Raw genomic sequence first — 25307 nt, 5'->3', positions numbered from 1 at the left:
GGAATATCCTCCGACAAAAACCGGTAAGAAACTTTCTGTGAAACTGCTTTGTGATAGATATATTTATTCATTTCACATAGATAAAACTTTGTTTATATTACACAGTTTGGAAACTCTGTCATGGAAGGATCTGTGAAGGGACATTCGGGAGCACATTCAGGGTTATGGTAAAAAAGAAAATATCTTGAGATAATAACTGCAGAGAAATTTTCTGAGAAACTGCTCTGTGATGTGTGCATTCCACTCAGGGATTTATATCTCTTTTCTCATGAGGCAGTGTTTGAACACTGTTCCTCTAAAACGAAAAAAGTTATATTTCAGAGTGCATTGAAGACTATGGGGAAAGGTGATCTGTCCTCAAATAAAACCCAGAAAGAAGCATTCCAAGAAACTACTTTCTGATATGTGCATTCACTTCACAGAGTTAAAGCTTACTCTACTTTCCCAGGTTTGGAAACTCTGTCTTTGAGTAATCTGTGAAGTTATATTAAGTGGCGCCCGGAGGCCTGTGTTGAGCAAGGAATTGTCTTCCATTTAAAACTGGAGAGCTTTCTGAGCAACTGCTTTGTGACGTGTGTATTAATCTCATAGAGTTAAATGATCCTTTGGATGGAGCAGTTTGAAATCACTGTTTCCATGGAATCTGAGGAAGGACATTTGAGAACGCACTTTAGAATATGGAGAAAGAAATATCCTCAGATAAAAACCAGAAGGAAGCTTTCTGTGAAACTGCTATGTGGCATGTGAATTCCTCTCACTCAGTTAAGCTTCTCTTTTCATTGAGCACTTTTCTAACACTGTTTATGTTTACCGTGCAAAGGGATATTTGAGAGTGCTTTGAGGCTTAGGGTGAAAAAGGAAATATGTTCAGATAGAAACTGGAGAGAAGCCATCCAAGGAATTGTGTTGTGACGTGTGCATTTCACTCACAGTGTTATACCTCTCTTCTCATAAATGATCAGGGAATCCCTTTTGGAGAAAAAGGTACCAAGGGACATTCAGGAGTATACGGACGGCTATTGTGAAAAATGAAATATCCTCAGACAAAAGCTGGAAGAAAAATTTCTGTGAATCTGCTTTTCACTATATTTATTCGTCTCACATAGATAAAGCTTTTTTTAACATTACACAGCTTGGAAACTCTGTCATGGACGAATCCGCGAAGGGACATTCGGGAACACATTCAGGACTATTTTGAAAATGGAAATATCTTCAGATAAAAACTAGAGAGAAGCATTCTAAGAAACTGCTTTCTGACGTGTGCAGTCCACTCAGGGACTTTTACCTCTTTGTTCATAAGGCAGTGTTTGAACACTTTTCCTGTAAAACCGAAAAAGTGATATTTCGGAGTGCATACAAGACTATAGTGAAAAGTGAACTATCCTCAAATAAAACCCAGAAAGAAACGTTCCAAGAATCTGCTCTCTGATTTCTGCATTGATTTCACAGAGCTGAATCTTACTCTACATTTTCCAATTTGTAAACTCTGTCTTTCAGGAATATGTGAAAGGATATTAAGTGGTGCCCAGAGGCCTGTGGTTAGCAAGGAAATGTGTTCCGTTGAAAACTGGAGAGAAGCTTTCTGAGCAACTGCTTTGTGATGTGTGTATTCATCTCACAGAGTTAAATCATCCTTTGGATGGAGCACTTTGAAATCACTGTTTCTGTGGAATCTGAGGAAAGACATTTGGGAACGCACTTTAAAATATGGAGAAAGAAATATCCTCAGATAAAAACCAGAAGAAAACTTTCTGTGAAACTGATCTCTGTAATGTAAATTCTACTCACACAGTTAAGCTTCTATTTTCATTCAGCAGTATTCTAACACTGTTTTTGTTTGGTCTGTGAAGGGATATTCGGGAACACTTTGAGGCTTACAGTGAAAAATGAAATATCTTCAGATAGAAACTGGAGAGAAGTTTTCCGAGGAGGTCCTTTGTGACGTGTGCATTCCACTCACAGAATTTTACCTTTCTTCTCATAGAAGATTGGGGAATGCCTTTTGGAGAAAAAACTACCTGGGGACATTCTGGAGTATATGGACAGCTATGGTGAAAAAGGAAATATCCTCAGACAAAAACTGGAAAGAAGGCTTCTGTGAAACTGCTTTGTGATAGATATGTTTATTCATCTCACAGAGATAAAACTTTCTTTCTATTACGTAGTTTTGAAACACCGTCAAGGATGGATTCGCGAAGGGACATTCAGGAGCATATTCAGGCCTCCAGTGGAAAAGGAGATATCTTCAGATAAAAACTCGAAAGAAGTTTTCTGAGAAACTGCTCTGTGATGTGTGCATTCCACTCAGGGAGTTATACCTCTTTTCTCATAAGGCAGTGTTTGAACACTGTTCCTGTAAAATCCAAAAAGTGATATTTTGGAGTGCAGTGAAGACTGTGGTGAAAAGTGAAATATCCTCAAATAAAATCCAGAAAGAAGCATTCCAAAAAACTGCTCTCTGCTATGTGCATTCATTTCACAGAGTTAAAGCTTACTCTACATTGCCCAGTTTGGAAAATCTGTCTTTGAGGAATTTGAGAGGGAATATTTAGTGGCACCCAGAAGCCTGTGGTGAGCAGGGAATCTCTTCCGTTGAACACTGTTGAGAAGCTTTCTGAGCAACTGCCTGTGATGTGTGTTTTCAATTCATAGAGTTAAATCATTCTTTGGATTGAGCAGTTTGAAATCACTGTTTCTGTGGAAACTGAGAAAGGATATTTGGGAATGGTCTTTAGAATTTGCTGAAAAGGAAATACCCTCAGACAAAAAGCAGCAGGAAGTGTTCTGTGAAACTGATCTCTGTCATGTAAATTCCACTCACACAGTTAAGCTTCTATTTTCATTCAACAATATTCTAACCCTGTTTTTGTTTAGTTTGCGAAGAGGTATTTGGGATCACTTTGAGGCTTACGGAAAAAAAGGAAATATCTTCAGATAGAAACTGGAGAGAAGATTCCTGAGGAGGTCATTTGTGACATGTACATTTCACTTACAGAATTTTACCTTTCTTCTCATAGAGGATTGGGGAATCCCTTTTGGAGAAAAAACTACCTGGGGACATTTGGGACTATATGGATGGCTATGGTGAAAAAGGAAATATCCTCAGGCCAAAACTGGTAAGAAGACTTCTGTGAAACTGCTTTGTGATAGATATGTTTATTCATCTCACAGAGATAAAATTTTCTTTCTGTTACGTAGTTTTGAAACGCCATCATGGATGGATTTGGGAAGGGACATTCGGGAGCACATTCAGGCTTCTGGTGGAAAAGGAGATATCTTCAGATAAAAACTCGAAAGAAGTTTTCTGAGAAACTGCTCTGTGATGTGTGCATTCCACTCAGGGAGTTATACCTCTTTTCTCATAAGGCAGTGTTTGAACACTGTTCCTGTAAAACCCAAAAAGTGATATTTCGGAGTTCAGTGAAGACTGTGGTGAAAAGTGAAATATCCTCAAATAAAATCCAGAAAGAAGCATTCCAAAAAACTGCTCTCTGCTATGTGCATTCATTTCACAGAGGTAAAGCTTACTCTACATTGCCCAGTTTGGAAAATCTGTCTTTGAGGAATTTGCGAGGGGATATTTAGTGACGCCCAGAGGCCTGTGGTGAGCAGGAAAATGTCTTCCTTAAAAACTGTGGAGAAGCTTTCTGAGCAACTGCCTGTGATGTGTGTTTTCAATGCATAGAGTTAAATCATTCTTTGGATTGAGCAGTTTGAAATCACTGTTTTTCTGTGGATACTGAGAAAAGACATTTGGGAACGCACTTTAGAATATGTTGAAAAAGAAATACCCTCAGATAAAAACCAGAAGTTAGCTTTCTGTGAAACTTCTCTGGATCTTGCCAATTCTACTCACACAGTTAAGCTTCCTTTTCATTGAGCAGTATTGTACCATTGTTTTTGTTTAGTCTGCAAGGGAATATTCGGGAGCACTTTGAGGTTTATGGTGAAAACGGAAATATCTTCAGATAGAAACTGGAGAGAGTTGCTTTGTGACGTGTGAATTCCACTCACAGAGTTATACCTTTCTTCTCAGAGAGGATTGGGGAATCAGTTTTGGAGAAAAAGCTACCAAGGGACATTCGGGAGTACATGGATGGCTATGGTGAAAAAGGAATTATGCTAAAAAAAAAAACTAGAATGAAGCTTTCTGTGAAACTGCTTTGTGATAGATATGTTTATTCACCTCACATAGATAAAACTTTCTTTATATAATGCAGTTTGGAAACTCTGTCATGGACAGATCCATGAAGGAACATTCGGGTGCACATTCAGTACTATGGTGAAAATGGAAATATATTCAGATAAAAATCGGAGAGAAGCTTTCTGAGAAACTGCTTTGTGATGTGTGAATTCCTCTCACTCAGTTAATCTTCTCTTTTCATTGAGCTGTTTTCTAACACCGTTTGTGTTTAGCATGTGAAGGGATATTCGGGAGTGCTTTGAGGCTTACAGTGAAAAAGGAAATATGTTTAGGTAGAAACTGGAGAGAAGCTTTATGAGAAACTGCTTTGTGATGTGTTCATTCCACTCAGGGAGTTATACTTCTTTTCTCCTAAGTCAGTGTTTGAATACTGTTCCTGTAAAACGAAAAAGTGTTAATTTGGAGTGCATTGAAGACTATGGTGAAAAGTGATATATCCTCAAATGAAACCCAGAAAGAAGCATTCCAATAAACTGTTCTCGGATATGTGTATTCATTTCACAGAGGTAAAGGTTACTCTATATTGCCCCGTTTGGATATTCTGTCTTTGAGAAATCTGCCAAGGGGTATTAAGTGGCGCTCGGAGGCCTGTGGTGAGCAAGGAAACGTCTTCTGTTGAAAACTGGAGAGAAGCATTCAGAGCAACCGCTTTGTGATGTGTCTATTCATCTCATAGAGTTAAATCATATTTTGGATTGAGCAGTTTGAAATCACTGTTTCTGTGGAATCCGAGGAAGGACATTTGGGAACACTCTTTAGAATTTGGAGAAAGAAACATCCTCAGATTAAAAAAAAAATGAATCTTTCTGTGAAACTACTATGTGTCATGTGAATTCCTCTCACTCAGTTAAGCTTCTCTTTCCATTGAGCAATTTTATAACACTGTTTTATTTGGCATGTGAAGGGATATTAGGGAGTGCTTTGAGGCTTACAGTGAAAAAGGAAATATGTTCAGATAGAAACTGGAGAGAAGCTTTCTGAGGAAATGTTTTGTGACGTGCGCATTCCACTTAGGGAGTTATACCTCTTTACTCATAAGGCAGTGTTTGATCACTGTTCCTGTAAAACCAAATAAGTGATATTTTGGAGCGCATTGACAACTATGGCAAAAAATGAAATATCCCCAAATAAAACCCAGAGAGAAGCGTTCCAAGAAACTGCTCTTTGATATGTGCATTCATTTACAGAGTTAAAGCTTACTCTACGTTGCCCGGTTTGGAAACTTTGTCTTTGAGGAATCTGTGAAGGGATGTTTAGAGGCACCCAGAGTTTTGTGGTGAGAAAGGAAATGTCAGCGATGAAAACTGGACAGAAGCTTTCTGAGCAACTACTTTGTGATGTGCGTATTCATTGCACAGAGCTAAACCATTCTTTGGATTGAGCAGTTTGAAATCACTGTTTTTGTGGAATCTGAGGAAGGACATTTGGAAACACTCCTCAGAATATGGAGAAGAAATATCCTTACGTAAAATCCAGAAGGAAGCTTTCTGTGAAACTGCTCTGTGTCATCTTAATTCCTCTCACTCAGTTAAGTCTCTCTTTTCATTGTGCAGTTTTCTAACCCTGTTTATGTTTAGGGTGTGAAGGGAAATTCGGGATTGCTTTGAGGCTTACAGTGAAAAAGGAAATATGTTCAAACCGAGACTGGAGAAATTTTATCCGAGGAACTGCTTTGTGACGTGTGCATTCCACTCACAGTGTTATACCTCTCTTCTCATAAAGCATCAGGGAAAACCTTTTGGAGAAAAAGGTACCAAGTAATATTCAGGAACATGTTGATGCCTATGGTGAAAAGGGAAATAGCCTCAGACACAAACTGGAAAGAAGCTTTCTATGAAACTGCTCTGTGATATGTGTATTCATCTCACATAGAAAAAGCTTTCTTTACATTACACAGCTTAGAAACTGTGTCATGGATGGAGCCACAAAGGAATATTCGGGAGCACATTCAGGAGTATGGTGAAAAAGGAAATATCTTCAGATAAAAACTGGAAAGAAGCTTTCTGTGAATCTGCTTTTTGCTGTGTTTATTCATCTCACATAGATAAAACTTTCTTTACATTATGCAGCTTGGAATCTCCATCATGGATGGATCCACGAAGGGATATTCGGGATCACATTCAGACCTATGGTGAAGAACTAAATATCAACAGGTAAAAACTGGAAAGAAACTTTCTGAGAAACTGCTGGGTGATGTGTGCATTCCACTCAGGGAGTTACACCTTTCTTCTCATAAGGCATTGTTTGAATACAGTTCCCTTTAAAACTAAAAAAGTGATATTCGGAGCACATATGGAGAGAAGTGTAATGTCATACAATAAAACCGGGAAAGAAGCTTTCCAAGAAACTACTCTATGTCATGTCCATTCATTTCACAGAGTTAAAGCTCACCCTATATTTCCCAGTTTGGAAAGTCTGTTTGAGGATTCTGGGAAGAGATATTAAGTGGCAACCGGAGGCCTGTGGCAAGCAAGGAAATGTCTTCTGTTGAAAATTGGAGAGAATTTTTCTGAGCAACTCTTTTGTGATGTTTGTATTCATCTCATAGAGTTAAATCATTCTTTGGATTGAGCAGTTTGAAATCACTCTTTCTGTGGAATCTGAGAAAGGACATTTGGGAACACCCTTTAGAATATCCTGAAAAAGGAATAACCTCAGATAGAAACCAGAAGGGAGCTTTTTGTCAAACTGCTCTGTGTCGTGTGAATTCTGCTCACACAGTTAAGCTTCTCTTTTCATTGAGCAGTGTTCTAACACTCTTTTTGTTTAGTCTGCGAAGGGATATTCAGGAGCGCTTTGAGGCTTATGGTGAAAAAGGAACTATGTTCGGATAGAAGCTGGAGAGAAGCTTTCTGACGAACTGCTTTGTGACGTGTGCATTCCACTCACAGTGTCATACCTCTCTTCTCATAGAGTATCGGGAAAATCCTTTTGGAGAGAAAGGTACCAAGGGACATTCAGAAGCTTATTGACACCTATGATGAAATGGAAGTAGCCTCAGACAAATACTGTAAAAAAGTTTTTTTGAAACAGCTCTGTTATATGTGTATTCATCTCACATAGATAAAGCTTTCTTTACATTACACAGCTTGAAATCTCTGTCATGGATGGATACACAAAGGGATGTTTGGAAGCACATTCAGAACTATGGTGAAAAAGGAAATATCTTCAGATAAAAACTGTAAAGAAGCTTTCTGTAAATCTGCTTTTTGCTATGTTTATTCATCTCACATAGATAAAACCTTCCTTATATTACGGAGTTTGGAAACTCCATCATAGACGGATCAATGAAGGGACATTCGGGAGCAAATTCAGACCTATGATGAAAAAGGAAATATCTTCAGATAAAAACTGGAGAGAAGATTTCTGAGAAACTGCTTTGTGATGTGTGTATTCATGTCATAGAGTTAAACCATTGTTTGGACTGAGTAGTTTGAAGTCACTGTTTCTGTGGAATCTGAGGAAGTACATTTGGGGACGCACTTTAGAATATGGAGAAAGAATTATCCTCAGATAAAAACCAGAAGGAAGCTTTCGGTGAAACTGCTATGTGTCGTGTGAATTCCTCTCACTCAGTTAAGCATCTCTTTTCATTGAGTGGTTTTCTAACACTGTTTCTGTTTAGCATGCGAAGGGATATTCGGGATCGCATTGAGGCTTACGGTGAAAAAGAAAATATGTTCAGACAAAAACTAGAGAGATGCATTCCAAGGAACTGTTTGTGACGGGTGTATTCCACTCACAGTGTTATCCCTTTCTTCTCATATAGCATCGGGGAAACCCTGTATTCGTCTCACATAGATAAAGCTTTCTTTTCATTATGCAGCTTGGAAACTCTGTCATGGAAGGATCCAGGAAGGGAAATTAGGGAGCACATTCAGGACTATGGTGAGAAAGAAAATATCTTCAGATAAAAACTGGAAGGAAGCTTTCTGTGAAACTGCTCTGCGTCGTGTGAATTTCACTCACCCAATTCATCTTCTCTTTACCTTGAGCAGTATTCTAACACTGTTTTTGTTTAGTCTGCGAAGGGATATTTGTTAGCAATTTGATGCTTATGGTGATAACCGACATATCTTCAGATAGAAACTGGAAAGAAGCTTTCCAAGGAGCTGCTTTGTGATGTGTACATTCCAGTCACAGAGTTATACTTTTCTTTGCTTTGAAGATAGGGGAATCTCTTTTCGAGAAAAATCTACCAAGAGACATTCGAGAGTATATGGACAGCTATGGTGAAATGGAAATATTCTAAGACAAAAACTGGAAAGAAGCTTTCTGTGAAACTGCTCTGTGCTATGTGTATTCATCTAGCATAGATAAAGCTTTCTTTACATTATGCAGCTGCAAATTCTGTCATGGACTGATCCACAAAGGGACATTCAAGAGAACCTTCAAGACTATGGTGAAAAAGGAAATAGCTTCAGATAAAAACTGGAAAGAAGCCTTCTGCTTTTTGCTATGTTTATTCACTCACATAGATAAAGCTTTCTTTACATTACGCAGCTTGGAAACACTGTCATGGACGGAACCATGAAGGGACATTTGGGAGCACATTCAGGCCAATGGTGAAAAAGGAAATATCGTCAGATAAAAACCGGAGAGAAGTTTTCTGAGAAACTGCTTTGTGATGTGTGCATTCCACTCAGGGAGTTATAACTCCTTTCTCATAAGGCAGTGTTTGGGCACTATTCCTGTAAAACTGAAAACGTTATATTTGGAGTGCATTGAAAACTACAGGGAAAAGTGAACTGTCCACAAATAAAACCCAGAAAGAAGCATTCCAAGAAACTGCTGTCTGATATGTGCATTCACTTCACAGAGTTAAAGCTTACTCTACATTGCCCAGTTTGGAAACACTGTCTTTGAGAAATCTGCGAAGTTATATTAAGTGGCACCCAGAGGCCTGTGGTGAGCAACGAAATGTCTTCCGTTGAAAACTGGAGGGAAGCTTTCTGGGCAACTGCTTTGGGACATGTGTATTCATCTCATAGAGTTAAATCATTCTTTGGATTGAGCAGTTTGAAATCACTCTTTCTGTGGAACCTGAGAAAGGACATTTGGAAAGGCTCTTAAGAATACACTGAAAAAGAAATACCCTCCAATAAAAACCAGAAGGAAGCTTTCTGTGAAACTACTCTGTGTCATGTGAATTCCAATCGCACAGTTAAGCTTCTCTTTTCATTGAGCAGTATTCTAACACTGTTTTTGTTTAGTCTGCAAAGGGATATTCGAGAGGGCTTTGAGGCTTACAGTGAAAAAGGAAATATCCTCAGATAGAAACTGGAGAGATGCTTTCTGAGGAGCTGCTTTGTAATGTGTGCATTCCACTCACAGAATTATACCTTTATTCTCATAGAGGATTGGGGAATCCCTTTTGGAGAAAAAACTACCAAGGGACATTCGGGAGTATATGGACAGCTATGGGGAAAAGGAAATATCCTCAGACAAAAACTGGAAAGAGGATTTCTGTGAAACTGCTTTGTGATAGATATGTTTATTCATCTCACATAGATAAAACTTTCCTTATATTATGCAGTTTGGAAACTCCGTCATGGATGGATCTGCGAAGGGACATTCAGGACCACATTCAGGACTATGGTGAAAAAGGAAATATCTACAGATAAAATTTAGAAAGAAGCTTTCTCTGAATCTGCCTTTTGCTATGTTTATTCATCTCACATAGATAAAGCTTTCATTACATTACACAGGTTGGAAACTACGTCTTGGATGGATCTGTGAAGTGATATTCGGGATCACATTTGCACCTATTGTGAAAAAGGAAGTATTGTCAGATAAAAACTGGAGAGAAGCTTTCTGAGAAACTGCTAGGTGATGTGTGCATTCCACTCAGGGAATTATACCTTTTTTCTCATAAGGCACTGTTTGAACACTGTTCCTGTAAAACTAAAAAAGTGATATTGGAAGCACATAGAAGACTATGGTGAAAAGTGAAATATCAAATAAAACCTGGAAAGACGCATTTAAAGTAACTGCTCTCTGACATGTCCATTCATTTCACAGAGTTAAAGATTTCTCTACATTTCCCAGTTTGGAAAGTCTGTCTTTGAGAATTCTGCGAAGGGATATTAAGTGGCAACCTGAGGTCTGTGGTGAGCAAAGAAATGTCTTCTGTTGAAAATTGGAGAAAAACATTCTGAACTACTCATTCATGATGTTTGTATTCATCTCATAGAGTTAAATCATTCATTGGATTGAGCAGTTTGAAATCACTGTTTCTGTGAAATCTGAGAAAGGACATTTGGGAACGCTCTTTAGAATATCCTGAAAAAGAAATAACCTCAGATAGAAAACAGAAGGAAGCTTTCTGTGAAACTGCTCTGTGTCCCATGAATTTCTTTTGCACAGTTAGGCTTCTCTCTTCATTGAGCAGTATTCTAACACTGTTTTTGTTTAGTCTGTGAAGGGATACTCAGGAGCACTTTGAGGCTTACTGAGGAAAAGGAAATATCTTCAGATAGAAACTGGGAGAAGCTTTCCGAGGAGATGGTTTGTGACGTGTGCATTCCACTCAAAGAAGTATACTTTTCTTCTCATAGAGAATTGGGGAATCCCTTTTTGAGAAAAAGCTACCAAGGGACATTCAGGAGTATATGAATGGCTATGGTGAAAAAGGAAATATCCTCATACAAAAACTGGAAAGAAGCTTTCTGTGAAACTGCTTTGTGATAGATATATTTATTCATCTCACATAGATAAAACTTTTCTTATATTAGGCAGTTTGGAAACTCCGTCATGGACAGATCCACGAAGGGACATTTGGGAGCACATTCAGGCCTATGGTTGGAAAGGAGACAACTTCAGATAAATTCTGGATAGAAGGTTTCTGAGAAACTGCTTTGTGACGTGTGCATTCCACTCAGGGAGTTATACGTCTACTCTCATAAGGCAATGTTTGAACACTGTTGCTGTAAAACCGAAAAAGTAATATTTCGGAGTGCATGGAAAACTATGGCGAAAAGTGCAATATCTTGAAATAAAACCCAGAAAGAAGCATTACAAGAAACTTCTCTCTGACATGTGCATTGATTTCAGAGAATTAAAGATTACTCTACATTTCCCAGTTTGGAAAGTCTGTCGTTGAGGATTCTGCAAATGGATATTAAGAGGCGACCGGAAACCTGTGGCAAGCAAGGAAATGTCTTCCGTTGAAAACTGGAGAGAAGCTTTCTGAGCAACTGCTTTGTGATGTGTGTATTCATCTCATAGAGTTAAATCATTCTTTGGATTCAGCAGTTTGAAATCACTCTTTCTGTGGAAGCAGAGAAAGGACATTTGGGAATGCTCTTAAGATTATGCTGAAAAAGAAATACCCTGCAATAAAAACCAGAAGGAAGCTTTCTGTGAAACTGTTCTGTGTCATGTTAATTCCACTCACACATTTAAACTTCTGTTTTCGTTGAGCAGTATTCTAATACTGCTTTAGTTTAGTCAGCTAAGGGATACTAGGGAGTGCTTTGAGGCTTATGGTGAAAACGGAAATATCTTCAGACAGAAAATGGAGAGATTTCCAAAGAGCTGCTTTCTGACATCTACATTCCATTCACTGAGTTATGCTTTTCTTCTCATAGAAGATTGGGCAATCCCTTTTGGAGAAGAAGCCACCAGAGGACCTTCGGGAGTAAATTGTTGGCTATGGTGGAAAAAGAAATATTCTCAGAAAAAATTGGAAAGAAGCTTTCTGTGAAACTGCTTTGTGATAAATATGTTTATTAATCTCCCATAGATAAAACTTTCTTTCTATTACGCAGTTTTGAAACGCCGTCATGGACGGATTCGTGAAGGGACTTTTGGGGGCATATTCAGGCCTATGGTGAAATAGGAAATATCTTCAGATATAAACTGGAGAGCAGCATTCTGAGAAACTACTTTGTGATGTGTGCATTCCACACAGGGAGTTATACCTCTTTTCACATAAGGCATTATTTGAACACTTTTCCTGTAAAACAGAGAAAGTGATATTTCGGAGCACATTGAACACTATGTTGAAAAGTGAAATATCCTCCAATAAACCCAGGGAGAAGCGTTCCAAGAAACTGCTCTCTGATATGTGCAATCGTTTCACAGAGTTAAAGCTTACTCTACATTGCCCAGTTTGGAAACTCTGTCTTGGAGGAATCTGTGAAGGGATATTGAGTGGTGCCCAGAGGCTTGTGGTGAGCAAGGAAACGTCTTCTGAAGAAAACTGCAGAGATGCTTTCTGAGCAACTGCTTTGTGATGTGTTTATTCAACTCATAGAGTTAAACCATTCTTTGGATTAGCAATTTCAAATCACTGCTTTGTGGAATCTGAGGAAGGACATTTGGGAACACTCCTTAGAATATGGAGAAAGAAATATCCTCAGGTAAAATCCAGAATGTAGTTTTCTGTGAAACTGCTCTGTGTCATCCTAGTTTCTCTCACTCAGTTAAGCCTCTCTTTTCATTGAGCAGTTTTCTAACCCTGTTTATGTTTAGCATGTAAAAGGACATTCGGGAGTGCTTTGAGGCTTATGGTGAAAAAGGATGTATGTTCAGACCAAAACTGGAGAGAAGTTTTCCGAGGAACTGCTTTGTGACGTGTGCATTCCACTCACAGTGTTATACCTCTCTTCTCATACAGCATCGGGGAAACCGTTTTCGGGAAAAATGTACCAAGTGATATTCGAGAGCATGTTGATGCCTCTGGTGAAAAGGGAAATAGCCTCAGAGAAAAACTGGAAAGAAGCTTTCTATGAAACTGCTCTGTTATATGTGTATTCATCTAACATAGATAAAGCTTTCTTTACATTACACAGCTTGGAAACTCTGTCATGGACGGATCCACGAAGGGACATTCAGGAGCACATTCAGGACTATGGTGAAAAAGGAAATATCTTCAGATAAATACTGGAAAGAAGCGTTCTGTGAATCTGCTTTTTGCTATGCTTATTCATCTCACATAGCTAAAGCTTTCTTTTGATTACACAGCTTCTGTCATGGATGGGTCCGCGAATGGATGTTCGGGATCACATTTGGGCCTATGGTGAAAAAGGAAATATCATCAGATAAAAACTGGAGAGAAGCTTTCTGAGAAACTGCTGAGTGATATGTGCATTCCACTCAGTGAGTTACACCTTTCTTCTCATAAGGTACTGTTTGAACACCGTTCCTGTAAAACTAAAAAAGTGATATTCAGAGCACATTGAAGACTATGGCGAAAAAGGATATGTCATCAAATAAAACCCAGTAAGAAGCATTCCAAGGAACTGCTCTCTAATATGTCCATTCGTTTCACAGAGTTACAGCTTACTCTACATTTCCCAGTTTGGAAAGTCTGTCTTTCAGGATTATACGAAAGGATATGAAGTGTCAACTGGAGGCCTGTGACGAGCAAGGAAATCTCTTCTGTTGAAAATTGGAGCGAGCTTTCTGAGCAACTCTTTTGTGATGTTTGTATTCATCTCATAGGGTTAAATCATTCTTTGGATTGAGCAGTTTGTAATCACTGTTTCTGTGGAATCTGAGAAAGGACATTAGGGAACACTCTTTAGAATATCATGAAAAAGAAATAACTATAGATAGAAACCAGAAGCAAGATTTCTGTGAAATTGCTCTGTGTTGCATGACTTCTGCTTGCACAGTTAAGCTTCTCTTTTCATTGAGCAGTATTCTAACACTGTTTCTGTATAGTCTGCAAAGGGATATTCATTAGCACTTTGAGGCTTATGGTGAAAATGGAAATATCTTCAGATAAAAAATTGAGAGAAATTTTCTTAGAAATTACTGTGTGATGTGTACATTCCACTCAGGGAGTCATACGTCTTTTCTTATAAGGCAGTGTTTGAATACTGTTCCTGTAAAACTGAAAAGGTGATATTTTGGAACGCAGTGAAGACTATGGCAAACAGTGAAATATCCTGAAATAAACCTAGGAAGAAGCATTCTAAGAAACTGCTCGTGTGCATTCACTTCAGAGAGTTACAGCTTATACTACGTTGCACAGTTTGTAAACTCTGTCTTGGAGAAATCTGTGAAGGGATATTGAGTGGTGCCCAGAGGCTTGCAGTGAGCAAGGAAACGTCTTCTGATGAAAACTGGAGAGAAGCTTTCTGAGCAACTGCTTTGTGTTGTGTGCATTCATCTCATAGAGTTAAACCATTCTTTTGATTGAGCAGTTTGAAATCTCTGTTTTTATGGAATGTGAGGAAGGACATTTGGGAACGCTCCTTAGAATATGGAGAAAGAAATATCCTCAGGTAAAATCCAGAGGGAAGCTTTTGTGAAACTGCTCTGTGTCATCTTAATTCATCTCGATCAGTTAAGCCTCTCTTTTCATTGAGCAGTTTTCTAACCCTATTTGTGTTTAGCATGTGAAGGAATATTCAGGAGCGCTTTGAGGCTTACGGTGAAAAAGGAAATATGTTCAGACCAAAACTGGAGAGAAGCTTTCCGAGGAACTGCTTTGTAACGTGTGCATTCCACTCACAGTGTTATACCTCTCTTCTCATACAGCATTGGGGAAACCCTTTTGGAGAAAAAATTACCAAGTGATATTCAGGAGCATGCTGATGCCTCTGTTGAAAAGGGAAATAGCCTCAGATAAAAACTGGAAATAAGCTTTCTGTGAAATTGATCTGTGATATGTGTATTCATCTAACATAGATAAAGCTTTCTTTTCATTATGCAGCTTGGAAACTCTGTCATTGACGGATCTGTGAAAGGACATTCGGGAGCACATTCAGGACTATGGTGAAAATGGAAATATCTTCAGATAATTACTGCAGAGAAGCTTTCTGAGAAACTGCTTTGTAATGTGTACATTCCACTCAGGGAGTTATACCTCTTTTCTCATATACAGTGTTTGAACACTGTTTCTGTAAAACCGAAAAAGTGATATCTCAGAGTGCATTGAAGACTATGGCGAATAGTGAACTATCCTCAAGTAAAACCCAGAAAGAAGCATTCCAAGAAACTGCTCTCTGATATGTGCATTCATTTCACAGTGTTAAAGTTTTCTCTACATTGCCCATTTGAAAACTTTGTCATTGAGGAATCTGCAAAGGGATATTAAGTGGCGCCCAGAGGCCTGTGGTGAGCAACAAAATGTCTTCAGTTGAAAACTGGAGGGAAGCTTTCTGAACAACTGCTTTGTGACCTGCGTATTCATCTCATAGTGTTAAATCATTCTTTGGATTGAGCAGTTTGAAATCACTGCTTCTGTGAAATCTGAGGAAGGACATTTGAGAACGCTCTTTAGAATATGGACAAAGAAATATCTGCAGACAAAAACAGGAAGGAAGTTTTCTGTGAAACTGCTGTGTGTCCTGAGAATTCCTCTCGCTCAGTTAAGCTTCTTTTTTCATACAGCAGTTTTCTCTGACTGTTTATGTTTAGCATGTGAAGGGATACTCGGGAGCGTTTTGAGGCTTACGGTGAAAAACGAAATATGTTCTGACCAAAATGGAGAGAAGCTTTCCGAGGAACTGCCTAGTGACGTGGGCATTCCACTCACTGTATTATACCTCTCTTCTCATACAGCATTGAGGAAACCCATTTGAAGAAAAAGGTATAAAGGGATATTCGGGAGCATATTGATGCCTAGGGTGAAAAGGGAAATAGCCTCAGAGAAAAACTGAAAAGAAGCTTTCTGTGAAACTGCTCTGTGCTCTGTGTATTCACCTCACTTAGATAAAGCTTTCTTTACATTACGGAGCTTGGAAAGTCTGTCATGGATGGATCCATGATGGGTCATTCAGGAGAACATACAGGATTGTGTTGAAAAAGGAAATATCTTCAGATAAAAACTGGAAAGAAGTTTCTGTGAATCTGCTTTTTGCTGTGTTTATTCATCTCACATAGATAAAGCTTTCCTTACATTGTGCAGCATGGGAACTCGGTCATGGACGGATCTGTGTAGGGATATTCATGATCACCTTCAGGCCTACGGTGAAAAAGGAAATAACTTCAGATAAAAACTGGAGAGAAGCTTTCTGGGAAACTGCTTTGTGCTGTGTGCATTTCACTCAACGAGTTATACCTCTTTTCTCATAAGGCAGTGTTTGAACACTGTTCATGTGAAACCAAAAAAGTGATATTTCGGAGCGCATTGAAGACTAAGGTGAAAAGTGAAATATCCTCAAATAAATCCAGGAAAGAAGTGTTCCAAGAAACTGTTCTCTGGTATGTGCATTCGTTTCACAGAGTTAAAGCTTACTCTATGTTGCCCAGTTTGGAAACTCTGTGTTTGAGGAATCTGTGAAGGGTTATTAAGTGACACCCAGAGGCTTACGGTGAGCAAGGAAATGTCTTCCAATGAAAATTGTAGAGAAGCTTTCTGAGCAACTTTGTGATGTGTGCATGCATCTCATAGAGTTAAACCGTTCCTTGGCTTGAGCAGTTTGAGATCACTGTTTTTGTAGAATCTCAGGAAGGACATTTGGAAACGCTCTTTAGAATATGGAGAAAGAAATATCCTTAGGTAAAATCCAGAAGGAAGCTTTCTGTGAAACTGCTCTGGGTCGTCTTAATTCCTCTCACTCAGTTAAGCCTCCCTTTTCATTGAGCAGCTTTCCAACTCTGTTTATGTTTAGCATGTGAAGGGATATTAGGGAACGCTTTGGGGCTTACGGTGAAAAAGGAAATATGTTCAGGCGGAAACTGGAGAGAAACTTTCCTAGGAAGTGCTTTGTGATGTGTGCATTCCACTCACAGTGTTATACATCTCTTCTCATACAGCATTGGGGAAACCCTTTTGGAGAGACAGATACCAAGTGATATTCGGGAGCATGTTGATGCCTATAGTGAAAAGTGTAATAGCCTCGAATGAAAACTGGAAAGAAGCTTTCTTTGAAACTGCTCTGTAATATGTGTATTCATCTCACATTGATAAAGCTTTCTTTGCATTACACAGCTTGGAAACTCTGTCATGGACGGCTCCACGAATGGACATTCAGGAGCACATTCAGGTCTATGGTGAAAAAGGAAATATCTTCAGTAAAACAATGTTAAGAAACTTTCTGTGAATCTGCTTTTTACTACGTTTATTCGTCTCACATAGGTAAAGCTTTCTTTTGATTTTGCAGCTTGGAACTCCGTCATGGATGGATCCACGAACGGATATTTGATATCTCATTTGGACCTATGGTGGAAAAGGAAATATTGTCAGATAAAAACTGGATAGAAGCTTTCTGAGAAACTGCTGGGTGATGTGCGCATTCCACTCAGGGAGTTATACTTTTCTTCTCATAAGGCACTGTTGGAACACTGTTCCTGTAAAACTAAAAAAGTGATATTCGGAGCACATTGAAGACAATGGCAAAAAGTGAAATGTCCTCAAATAAAATGCAAAAAGAAGCATTCCAAGAAACTACTCTCTAACATGGCCATTTGTTTCACAGATATGAAGCTTACTCTACATTTCCCAGTTTGCAAAGTCTGTCTTTCAGGATTCTGTGAAGGGATATTAAGTGGCAACCAGGGTGCTGTGGCGAGTAAAGAAATGTCTTCCATTGAAAATTGGAGAGAAGCTTTCTGAGCAACTCTTTTGTGATGTTTGTATTCATCTCATAGAGTTAAATCATTGTTTGGATCAAGCAGCTTGAAATCACTGTTTCTGTGTAATCTGAGAAAGGACATTTGGGAACGCTCTTTAGTATATCCTGAAAAGGAAATAACAACCACAGATAGAAAGCAGAAGGAAGCTTTTTGTGAAACTGCTCTGTGTCGTGTGAATTCCACTGGAACAGTTAAGCTTCCCATTTCATTGAGCAGTATTCTAACACTGTTTTTGCTTAGTCTGCGAGGGGATATTCAGGAGCACTTTGAGGATTATGGTGAAAAACGAAATATCTTCAGATAGAAAATGAAGAGAAGCTTTCTGAGAAGCTGCTTTGTATCATATGTATGTCACTCACAGAGTTACACTTTTCTTCACTTACAGGATGGGTGAATCTCTTTTGGAGAAAAAGCTACCAAGGGACATTCGGGAGTATATGTACGGCTGTGGTGAAATTGGAAATATCCTCAGACAAAAACTGGAAAGAACCTTTCCATGAAATTGCTTTGTGATAGATATATTTATTCATCTCACATAGGTAAAACTTTCTATACATTACGCAGTTTGGAAACTCCATCAGGGACAGATCCACAAAGGGACATTCAGGAGCACCTTCAGGCCTGTGGTGAAAACGGAAATCTCTTCATATAAAAATTTGAGAGAAGCTGTCTGAGAAACTGCTTTGTGATATGTGCCTTCCACTCTGAGAGTCATACCTATTTTCTCGTAAGGCACTGTTTGAACATTATTCCTGTAAAAGTGAAAAAGTGATATTTTGGATCACCTTGAAGACTATGGCAAAAAGTGAAATATCCTCAAATAAAACCCAGAAAGAAGTATTCCAAGAAACTGCTCTCAGATATGTGCAGTCATTTCACAGTGCTAAAACTTACTCTATGTTGCCCAGTTTGGAAACTGTCTTTGAGGAATCTGCGAAGGGATAATAAGTGGTGCCCGGAGGCATGTGGTGAGCAAGGAAATGTCTTCCGATGAAAGCTGGAGAGAAGTTTTCTGAGCAACTGCTTTGTGATGGGTGTATTCAACTGATAGAGTTATACCATTCTTTGGGTGAGGAGTTAGAAATCACTGCTTCTGTGGAATCTGAGGAAGGACATTTGGGAACATTCTTTAGAATATGGAGAAAGAAATATCCTCCAATAAAAACCGTAATGAAGTTTTCTGTGTAACTGCTATGAATCATGTTAATTACTCTTGCTCAGTTAAACTTCTCTTTTCAGTGAGCAGTTTTCTTACACCGTTTATGTTTAGCATGCGAAGGGATATTTGGGTGCACTGTGAGGCTTATGGTGAAAAACGAAATATGTTCAGACAGAAACCGGAAAGAAACTTTCTGTGAATCTGGTTTTGCTATCTTTATTCATCTCACATAGATAAAGCTTTCTTTACATTACACAGCTTGGAAACTCCGTCATGGATGGATCTGCGAAGGGACATTTGGGAACACATTCAGGAGTACACTGAAAATGCAAATATCTTCACATAAAAACTGGAAAGAAGCTTTCTGTGAATCTGGTTTTTGCTAGGTTTACTCACCTCACATAGTTAAAGCTTTATGTATATTATGGAAACTCTGTCATGGACGGATCTGCGAAGGGACATTCGGGAGCACATTCAGGACTACGGTGAAAATGGAAATAAATTCAGATAAAAACTGGAGAGAAGCATTCTGAGAAACTACTTTGTGATGTGTACATTGCACTCAGGGAGTTATACCTCTTTTCTCATAAGGCATTGTTTGAACACTGTTCCTGTAAAACCGAAAAAGTGATATTGTGGAGCGCATAGAAGATTATGGCGAAAATTGAACTAACCTCAAGTAAAACCCAGAAAGAAGCATTTCAAGAAGCTGCTCTCTGATGTGTTCATTCATTTCACAGAGTTAAATCTTACTGTACATTGCCCAGTATGGAAACTCTGTTTCTGAGGAATCTGTGAAGGGATATTAAGTGTCGCCCAGAGGCCTGTGGTGAGCAAGGAAGTGTCTTCCGTTGAAAACTGGAGAGAAGCTTTCTGAGCAAATGCTTTGCGATGTGTATTCATCACAGAGAGTTAAATCATTCTTTGTATTGAACAGTTTGAAGTTACTGTTTCTTTGGAACCTGGGAAAGGCCATTTGGGAATGGTCTTTAGCATATGCTGAAAAAGAAATACCCTCAGACAAAAACCAGAAGGAAGCTTTCTGTGATACTGCTCTGTGTCATATGAATTCCACTCACACAGTTCAGCTTCCCTTTTCATTGAGCAGTATTCTAACACTGTTTTTCCTTAGTCTGCGAAGGGATATTCATTAGCACTTTGAGACTTATGGTGAAAACGGAAATATCTTCAGACAGAAACTGCAGAGAAGCTTTCTGAGGAGCTGCTTTGTGACGTGTTCATTCCACTCACAGACTTATACTTTTCTTCGCTTACAGGATTTGTGAACCTCTTTTGGAGAAAAAGCCACCAAGGGACATTCGGGAGTATATGGACGGCTATGATGAAAAAGGAAATATCCTCAGACAAAAACCGGAAAGAAGCTTCCTGTGAAACTGCTTTGTGATAGATATGTTTATTCATCTCACATAGATAAAACTTTCTTTATGTTACGCAGTTTGGAAACTCCGTCATGGACGGATTGGCGATGGTACATTCGGGAGCACATTCAGGACTATGGTGAAAATGGAAATATCTTCAGATGAAAAATTGAGAGAAGCTTTCTTAGAAATTGTTGTATGTTGTGTGCTTTCCACTCAGGGAGTTATACCTCTTTTCTCATAAGGCAGTGTTTGAACAATGTTCCTGTAAAACCGAAAAAGTGATTATTTTGGAGATCATTGAAGACTATGAAGAAAAGTGAAATATCTTCAAATAAAACCCAGAAAGAAGCGTTCCACAAAACTGCTCTTTGATACGTGCATTTATTACACAGAGTTAAGGCTTACTGTACATTGTCCAGCTTGCCAATTATGTCTTTGAGGAATCTGAGAAGGGATGTTTAGTGAGGCCCGAGGCCTGTGGTGAGCAAGGAATTGTCTTCTGATGAAAACGGGAGGGAAGCTTTCTGAGCTACTGCTTTGTGATGTGTGTATTCATCTCATAGAGATAAATCATTCTTTGGATAGAGCAGTTTGAAATCACTGCTTCTGTGGAATCTAAGAAAGGACATTGGGAATGTTCTTTAGAATATGGAGAAAGAAATATCCTCAGATAAAAACCAGGAGGAATCTTTTTGTGAAAATGCTCTGTGTCTTGTGAATTCCTCTCACTCAGTTAAGTTTCTCTTTTCATTCAGCAGTTTTCAAACACTTTTTATGCTTAGCGTGTGAAGGGATATTCAGGAGCACTTTGAGGCTTATGGTGAAAAGGAAATATGTTCAGACGGAAACTGGGTGGAAGCTTTCCAAGGAACTGCATTGCGACGTGTGCATTCCACTCACAGTATTATACCTCTCTCCTCATACAGCATTTGGAAAACCCTTTTGAACAAAAAGGTACCAAGGGATATTTGGGAGCATATTGACGAATATGGTGAAAAGGAAAATAGTCTCAGAGAAAAACTGGAAAAAAGCTTTCTGTGAAACTGCTCTGTGCTATGTGTATTCATCTCACATATATAAAGCTTTCTTTACATTACACAGCTTGCAAACTCTGCCATGGACGGATCCACGAAGGGAAAATTGAGAGCATATTCAGGACTATGATGAAAATGGAAATACCTTCACATAAAAACTGGAAAGAAGCTTTCTGTGAATCTGGTTTTGCTATATTTATTCACTCACATAGATAAAGCTTTCTTTACATTACACAGCTTGGAAACTCCGTCATGGGTGGTACCACGAAGGAACATTCAGGAGCACATTCAGGTCTATGGTGAAAAAGGAAATATCTTCAGATAAAAACCAGAGAGAAGTTTTCAGATAAACTACTTTGTGATGTGTGCATTCCACTCAGAGAGTTATACCTCTTTCTCATAAGGCAGTGTTTGAACACTGTTCCTGTAAATTCAAAAAAGTTATATGTCAGAGTTCATTGAAGACTATGGGGAAAAGTGATCTGTCCACAAATAAAACCCAGAAAGAAGCATCCCAAGAAACTGCTGTCTGATATGTGCATTCACTTCACAGAGTTGAAGCTTACTCTACATTGCCCAGTTTGGAAACTCTGTCTTTGAGGAATCTGTGAAGTTATATTAAGTGGTGCCTGGAGCCATGTGTTCAACAAGGAAATGTCTTCCGTTGAAAAGTGGAGAGAAGCTTTCTGAGCAACTGCTTTGTGACGTGTGTATTTATATCATACAGTTAAATCATCCTTTGGATGAAGCAGTTTGAAATCACTGTTCCTGTGGAACCTGACAAAGGACATTTGGGAACGTTTTTTAGAATATGGAGAAAGAAGTATCCTCAGATAAAATCACGAGGGAAGCTTTCTGTGAAACTGCTATGTGTCATGTGAATTCCTCTCACTGAGTTAAGCTTCCCTTTTCATTGAGCAGTATTCTAACACTGTTTTTGTTTAGTCTGTGAAGGGATATTCATTAGCACTTTGAGGATTATGGTGAAAACGGAAATATCTACGGACAGAAACTGGAGAGAAGCTTTCAGAGGGGCTGCTTTGGGATGTGTGCATTCCACTCACAGAGTTATACTTTTCTTCTCTTAGAGGATTGCTGAACCTCTTTTAGAGAAAAAGCCACCAAGAGACATTTTAGAGTATATGGACAGGTATGGTGTAAAATGAAATACCCTCAGACAAAAACTGGAAAGAAGCTTTCTGTGAATCTGCTTTGTGATAGATATGTTTATTTATCTCACATAGAAAAAGCTTTCTTTATATTGCACAGTTTGGAAATTCTGTCATGGATGGATTGGCGATGGGACATCGGTGAAGGGACATTTGGGAGCACTTTCAGGACTATGGTGAAAAAGGAAATATCTTCAGATAAAAACTGGAAAAAAGCTTTCTGTGAATTTACTTTTTGCTATGTTTATTCATCTCACATAGATAACGTTTTCTTTACATTACGTAGCCTGGAAACACCGTCATGGACAGATCCGCCAAATATCATTTGGGAGCACCTTCAGGACTCTGGTGAAAAAGGAAATATATTCAGATAAAAACTGGAGAGAAACTTTCTGAGAAACTGCTTTGCTATTTTTGCATTCCACTGGGGAGTTATATCTCTTTTCTCATAAGGCAGTGATTGAACACTGTTCCTGTAAAACAGAAAAAGTGATATTTCAGAGAGCATTGAGGGCCATGGAGAAAGTGAAATATCCTCAAATAAAACCCAGAAAGAAGCGTTCCAAGAAACTACTCTCTGAAAATGTGCATTCACTTCACAGAGTTAAAGCTTACACCAAGTTGCCCAGTTTGGAAACTGTCTTTGAGGAATCTGCCAAAGGATATTAAGTGGTGCCTGGAAACGTGTGGTGAGCAAGGAAATGTCTTCCGATGAAAACTGGAGAGAAGTTTTCTGAGCAACTGCTTTGCAATGTGTGTATTCATCTCATAGAGTTAAACTATTCTTTGGATTGAGCAGTTTGAAATCACTGCTTCTGTGGAATCTTAGGAAGGACATTTGGGAACACTCTTTAGAATATGGAGAAAGAAATATACTCCAATAAAAACCAGAAGGAAGCTTTCTGTGAAACTACTATGCATCATGTAAATTACTCTCACTCAGTTATACTTGTCTTTTCACTGAGCAGTTTTCTAACACTGTTTATGTTTAGCCTGTGAAGGGATATTCGGGAATGCTGTGAGGCTTACGGTGAAAAAGGAAATATGTTCTGAGAGAAACTGGAAAGAAACTTTCTGTGAATCTACTTTTTGCTATGTTTATTCATCTCACATAGATAAACCTTTCTTTATGTTATGCAGCTTGGAAACTCCATCATGGATGGATCTGCGAAGGGACATTTGGGAGCACATTCAAGAATATGGTGAAAATGGAAATATGTTCACATAAAACCTGGAAAGAAGCTTTCTGTGAATCTGGTTTTTGCTAGGTTTATTCATTTCACATAGATAAAGCTTTCTTTATATTATGCAGCTTGGAAACTCTGTCATGGACTGATCCACAAAGGGACATTCAGGAGGAGATCCAGGCCTATGGTGAAAATAGAAATATCTTCAGATAAATACTGGAGAGAAGCATTCTGAGAAACTGCTTTGTGATGTGTACATTGCACTCAGGGAGTTATACCTGTTTTCTCATAAGGCAGTGTTTGAACACGGTTCCTGTAAAACCGAAAAAGTGATATTTCAGAGCACATTGAAGACTATGGCGAAAAGTGAACTATCCTCAAATAAAACCCAGAAAGAAGCGTTTTAAGAAGCTGTTCTCTGATATATGCATTCACTTCACAGAGTTAAATCTTACTGTACGTTGTCCACTTTGGAAATTCTGTTTTTGAGGAATCTGTGAAGCGATATTAAGTGTCACCTGGAGGCCAGTGGTGAGCAAGGAAATATCTTCCGTTGAATACTGGAGAGAAGCTCTCTGAGCAACTGCTTTGTGACGTGTGTATTCATCTCTGAGAGTTAAGTCATTCTTTGTATTGAACAGTTTGAAGTTACTATTTCTTTGGAACCTGGGAAAGGCCATTTGGGAACAGTCCTTAGCATATGCTGAAAAAAAATACCCTCAGATAAAAACCAGAAGGAAGCTTTCTGTGAAACTGCTCTAGGTCCTGTGAAATCCACTGGCACAGTTAAGCTTCTGTTTTCATTGAGCAGTATTCTAACACTGTTTTTGTTTAGTCTGTGAAGGGATATTCGTTAGCACTTTGAGACTTATGGTGAAAACAGAAATATCTTAAGACAGAAACTGGAGAGAAACTTTCTGAGGAGCTGCTTTGTGACGTGTGCATTCTACTCACAGAGTTATACTTTTCTTCACTTAGAGGATTGGTGAACCTCTTTTGGAGAAGAAGCCACCAAGGGACATGTGGGAGTATATGGATGGCTATGGTGAAAAAGGAAATATCCTCAGACAAAAACTGGAAAGAAGCTTTCTGCGAAACTGCTTTGTGATAGATATGTTTATTCGTCTCACATAGATGAAACTCTCCTTATGTTATGCAATTTGGAAACTCCGTCATGAACAGATCAGTGAAGGGACATTCGGGAGCACATTCAGGCCTATGGTGAAAAAGGAAATACCTTCAGATAAAAACTGGAGAGAAACTTTCTGAGAAACTGCTTTGTGATGTGTGCCTTCCACTCAGGGAGCTATACCTCTTTTCTCATAGGGCAGTGTTTGAACACTCTTCCTGTAAATCCAAAAAAGTTATATTTCAGAGTGCATTCATGACTATGGGGAAAAGTGATCTATCCTCAAATAAAACCCAGAAAGAAGCATTCCAAGAAAGTGCTCTCTGATATGTGCACTCACTTCACAGAGTTAATGCTTACTCTATATTGCCCAGTTTGGAAACCCTGTCTTTGAGGAATCTGAGAAGGGATATTAAGTGGCTCCCAGAGGCGTGCGGTGAGCAAGGAAATGTCTTCCACTGGAAACTGGAGAGATGGTTTCTGAGCAACTGCTTTGTGATGTGTGTATCC

This window comes from Chlorocebus sabaeus, chromosome 2 (assembly GCF_047675955.1).
Source record: "Chlorocebus sabaeus isolate Y175 chromosome 2, mChlSab1.0.hap1, whole genome shotgun sequence".
Lineage (NCBI taxonomy): Eukaryota > Metazoa > Chordata > Mammalia > Primates > Cercopithecidae > Chlorocebus > Chlorocebus sabaeus.
The sequence above is the reverse complement of the archived record's forward strand: the minus strand, read 5'-3'. Positions refer to the sequence as shown.